This window comes from Lemur catta, chromosome 10 (assembly GCF_020740605.2).
Source record: "Lemur catta isolate mLemCat1 chromosome 10, mLemCat1.pri, whole genome shotgun sequence".
Taxonomy (NCBI): Eukaryota; Metazoa; Chordata; class Mammalia; order Primates; family Lemuridae; genus Lemur; species Lemur catta.
The window spans coordinates 77,785,743-77,791,742 of record NC_059137.1 but is presented as its reverse complement, the minus strand read 5'-3'; positions in this window follow the sequence as shown (position 1 = coordinate 77,791,742).

The following is a 6,000-nucleotide window of genomic DNA, read 5'->3' as shown; positions in this document are numbered from 1 at the left end:
CCCTGGAATGGATTATTCATTAAAATATAATTTACAACATATAATTTTAAAAGGTTTACAATACATTAGAGTATTTACTTTATGTTGCAGAACTCTTACTACCTATCAAGCACCCACTTCCCACCTCCTTCTAACAGAATCTTGATTTTGTTAGGTATCTACCATGTCTGCTTGCTATGACTGTGAATCCGGAAAAGGTGCCCTCTCTTCAAGCACTTTACTGCCATCTTCTGGAAACTTGTCATAATAACCTTACAGATGACAATGACTATGCACAACCGTAAGGAGTGGTCCTGTGCCTATTCCTCCTGTGTGTGGCTCAGGGGAAGGAGAGCCCATCCCCAGTAATCTTGTATAGTATGAATGATTTATTATTCATGGTAATTTCATTCTTGCCAGTGATTGCTTTGGTAATTGGTATATAATCTAGTTCTGGCCAGTGAGACTGGAGAGAAAGTCTGCTGGGAAGTTTCTGAAAAAGGATTCTTCACTTTTAAGAAAGAGATATAGAAGGTCCTCCTTCCTTTGATCAATGTTCTGTCTAAACATGAAGCTATGATAGCCATTTTGTGGAGCCAGAGCCCTGCTGTACCTACCATGCTCAAGCCCATCCTATTCCTATCTATGGACTTCATACCTGAGATGATAAACACATTATCTTATTACTTCCATCATCTTGAATTAATTTTCTGTAACTTTCTTACCAGAAAGCATCATAACTAATAGTTTCCAATTTAATCTCGGGTCTCTGCTCCTGCCACCCTTCCTGTACCTCTCCTTCCTTCCCATTTTCCTCTTCTCCTCCACTTACTTTCTCTGCCTTCCTCCTTCTTGCTCCTTTTCCCCTCCTCATTGTTTCCCTCCTCCCCTCCTCACCTCCTCCTATCCCCTCATCTGCTGTTTCCCTTCCTACCACCTCTTCCTCTCCTCCCTCCTCTCCCCTTCCTCCTCCTGGCTCAGCCAGCTCTGGGCTTCCTGCTTCCCCCGTGTTTACTTCCCTGCCATGTAAATAAAAGACAGGGAAGGCGGTCCAGGCTGCATGGTGCTCCATGGCATCCCCAAACCCAGCTGTCTTTTCTCTTGTGCCGCTGAGCATAGGCTGGACTCATGATTCAGGATGTCTGCATTCTAATTTAGGCAGCAGGACTGAAGAAGGAATGAATTGAAGAATAGAAAAAAAGGGTTGCCTGTAGTTGCAGATAGTCGGGAGGTGGAGATGGGAGGATCACTTGGGGCCAGGAGTTTGAGTTCAGCCTGGGCAACATAGTATTATAAGATCTTGTATCTGAAAAGAAGAAGAAGGGTTGACAAGGCTCCAGCATTTACCACATTCCATTTTTGCTCTCATGTCGCTAACTAGAACTTAGTCACATGACCACAACTAACAGCCAAGGAAGCTAGGAAAGTGATATTATAATCTTACAGGACCGTCGTCATATGTGTGGATCACGGTTGACTGAAACATCCTTATGTGGTGCATGACTATAACTTACAAGATTCCTTGCAGGTATAAAATTCACTGACTAACCAATTGGAGGTTTGGAGAAATATATTATTGTGCCATTCAGTTAAGTTTCTCTTTTATACATACATTATATTCCTTTTCCTTTCTGTTTTGGTTTCTCCCTTTGGGTTAAGGATATTTTAGTTTTAAGTGAAAGAAACCAGACTGAAACCAGCTTAATGAAAAAGGAATTGTAACGGTCAACAAAATAAGTCCAGGCATAGAGCTGGCCTTAGCCGTGCTCACAGGACTACTTACAGTCCATGGAATTAAAATGCACAAAGACCATACCTTGTATTTCTTTTTGCTCCATTGACAGAGATGACTCTAATAGCTCGTGATTCCAGGAAATAGAGTGCAAATCTTTGCTAATAGCCTAAAAACTCTGGGGCTTGGCTGAGGAATCTGGTTTAAGTCCCAGGTCCCCTGCCATGGCCTAGGAGCAAGGTGCAGGTGAATGACTAGCCTACCAGGTGGAGCAGGGTTAGTTATTGAAGAAAAAGAGTCTGTTAAAGGGATAGCAGGCAGCCCAAACAGCCTTGTCTTTGACGCTTTCTTATGTTCAGCATTCTTCTGCAGGTGGGATCAGTTCAGGGTAGGAACTGTTGAAGAAGAGCTAGGGAAAGGGAAGGCTACCTTCTGAGTTGGTTCAAGGAAAGTACTAATCCAACTTCCTGTTTGGAGGTGGGGCAAACCTAGTAACTCTTTCCCTTTCTTCACCCTTCCCGTTTCACCATTCTCAGGACAGACTAAGGGTCAGTTGATATAGAGTACTAATCAGTATTTGGTTGCAGGGGTGGAATGCAATTATTGAGTCTCAATAACTTTGACGAAGCCTGAGTTAAAGTGAAAAGAAACAATAGGTTTCAATAGTATTTATTTTTTAATTTTTAAATTTTTTTTAGAAACAGGGTCTCACTCTATCACCCAGGCTGGAATGCAGTGGCATGATCATAGCTCATTGTAACCTCAGACTCCTGGGCTTAAATGATACTCCTGCCTCAGCCTCCTGAGAAGCTGGGACTACAGGTGTGTGCTACCATGCCTGAATAATTTTTAAATTTTTTGTAGAGATGGGGGTTCTCACTATATTGCCCAGGCTGGTCTTGAACTCCTGGGATCAAGCAATCCTCTCATCTTGGCCTCCCAGAGAGCTGGGATTACAGGTGTGAGTCACCGTATGCAGCCCATAATGGTATTTAATGAGAAGCCTAGAAATACTCTGAGAACTGAAAACAGTATTTGGAAAGCAAGTAAAAAATATAAAAGTCTATGAATTCATAATCAACCCCTATACACACACACACACACACACACACACACACTCCAAGAAAAAGAAATCCTATTGTTCGATTTTAAAGATTGGCAGGGACTGATTTATTGTTGTCAAAATTAATAAATAAAAAGGAAAAAATCAAGCATTTATTCTGTCATTCCTGCAGTAATTGCATTTCAGTATAACCTGATACAGGGAAAGCTCTTCTTCATAGAACAATTCCAGCTAATGAATGCAAAAGGACTATTAAAATTAGAATATTACCATTTTGCAATCTCTAATGAAATAATAGATCTGAAAAATGATATTGATGGCTGTTAAAGGCATTAGGCAAAATGTTGATGAGGACCTCTTTAATGGATGGATTAGACTGAAAAACACCTAAACTGACTAATAATATTAACCTCACTAAAAGCAGGATATGCAGACATTACATGCCTCCTAGTGCGTTGCAACAGGAAGAACACAGCCCCATCTACAAGTTATTCTTGCCAGAAGACTTGAACCTTAATCTAATCAAGAATCTAGATCTAAGGACTAGTTTACAGGAAATGTAGGAAATAGAGGAACAAGTTAAATGAAAATACAAAGATAGGATCAGCCAAATCTAGTGTGTGGGAAACTCCATAGAATAAACGAAACAGTTCCTTTAACAAATAAATGGGGGGGGGGGAGGTGAGGACTGGTAACAATGCAGAGAAATTGGAACCCTTGTGCACTGCTGGTAGGCATGTAAAATGGTGTAGCCACTATGGAAAACAGTATGGTCGTTCCTCAAAAAATTAAAAATAGAATTACAATATGATCCAGCAATTTTACTTATGGGTATAAATCTGTCTTAGTTAGCTTGGGCTGCTATAACAAAATACTATAGACTACATGGTTTAAATAACAGATACTTATTTGTCACAGTTCTGGAGGCTGAAAAATCCAAGATCAAGGTACAGGCAGATTTGATTCCTAGAGAAGGCTCTCTTTCTGGCTTGCATACAGCCAGCTTCTCGCTGTGTCCTCACATGGCAGAAAGAGGGAGCTCTGATTTTTCTTCCTCTTCTTATAAGGGCACTAAGTCCATCATTGGGATCCCACCTTCATCATGACCTCATATAAACCTAATTACTTCCCAAAGGCCCCACCTCCAAATACTGTTACATTGGGGGTTAGGGTTTCGACATACATACAAGCATTCAGCCCTTAACACTACCCGCCAAAACTGAAAGAAGGATCTCAAAGAGAGATTTATACACCCGTGTTCATAGTAGCATTATTCACAATAGCCAAAAGGTAGAAGCAACCCAAGTGACCATCGATTGATGAATGGATAAACAAAATGTGGCACATAATACAATGGAATTTTATTCAGCCTTAAAAAGGAAGGGAATTCTGATAACATGTTACAACATGGATGAACCTTCAGGACATCATACTATATGAAATCTGCCAGTCACGAAAAGACAAACACTGTATGACTCTATTTTTATAAAATACCAAGAGTATTCAAATTCATAGAGACAGAAAGTAGAATGGTGATTGCTAGGGGCTGGGGAAAGGGGGAAATGGTGAGTTATTGTTTAACAGGAAAGAGTTTAAGTTTTGCAAGAAGAAAATTCTGGAGATTGGTTGCATGAGTATGTGAACATACTTAGCACTACTGAACTGTGCACTTAACAATGATAAGAACATAAATTTAATATTACGTGCATTTTACCATAATTTTTTAAAAGGTGGATGGTAGTTATTGATTAAGAGAGAATTAAGGTACATATCAACCAAATGCCATATGTAGACCATGTTTGGATCCTGATTTGAGCAAATCAGCTGTAAAACAAAAAACAAAACCTAAGATGCACTATGTGGAAAGCTACAGCTTAGCTCAGTCTTTGGGGAGGCACATTGACTTTGCCATCTGACAGACATGGTCTTCAGTCTTGCCTCTGCCGCTTATTGACCATGTAGGCTTGAGCAAGTTACTTGTTTTCTGGTTTTTTTTTTTTTCCAAAATTTTTTATTTCCATAAACATTTATTGAACCTCTGGGATGAGCTTACTGTCTACTGTGTATTACACACTGACTATGCTCAACAATGGGGACATAAAGATAAATAATATATGATCTCTGCTGATGCTGGAGAATAAAATATGAGGCAAGAAATAGTAGGAATGGGTCTGGAAAGGTAGGCAGAATGTAGATTATGGAAGGCCTTGTATAGCATGTCAAGAAAATTGGACTTGATCATAAAGAGCCATTGAAGATCTTTTAAAAGTTTGTCCTTTATGTTGATAAAAATAATGTATTTATAAAATAAGGAGAGATTTAAATACAATCTCAATTTTAAAAAAACCTCAATGGAACCTTCTTCTGGAAATTGTCAAACTGATTCAAAAGTTCTGGAAGAGAAATACCAAGAAATAGCCAACAAAATTTAGAAATAGAACAGTGAGGAAGGGCTTGTCCTATCAAATAGCAAAATATACCAGAACGCTGTAGTAATGAAAGCTGTATGATATTGATACAGAAATAAATTGATTGATGCAACAGAAAAGGCTTCCTCAAATAAAGCCATAAATATATTTCATTAATTCTAAGATGTAATTTTTTCACATTTCACATCAAAGTATATGATATATGTTTTCTTGTTTAAGATAATTTGTGTTGGGATTTCAATTAATTGTAACATAAAGAACTCTAATGATAAGCTTTTCAACAAAGTCCTAAGTAATCCAGAGTTGGTTTCTGCTTCTTGGAACCAAGACCCTATTTGATTCAACTATAAAAATAACCTTTAACCCCACCACCCAGAGATGAGGATGCTTATCATTTTGGTGAATTTTGTTGAACATTTTTCTATCTTGTGTTTTTGTATGTGTATTTCTCCCCTGAACAAAACTGAGAAAATTATCATCATCATACTAGCTACCCAATAATTTTTGAGCACTTAATTGTTTTTTGTGCTTTACAATTATTTCCTCTTTTAAAAACTTACAACTTATGAGGTAGGGACGATTTTTATCTCAGTTTTTCAGGTGAGAAAACTAGATATTATTTTGTATTCTTAATTTGTAACCATTTTTCTATACCAAATTTTTGTAAACATGAGTTTCAATAACTATATAATTTTTCTTTTATAAATGTACCATTGTTAATATATCTGTCTCCTTTCACAGAATATATGTGTAACTTCTAAGTTTTTACTATTATAAAAAACACCATATTGAACACC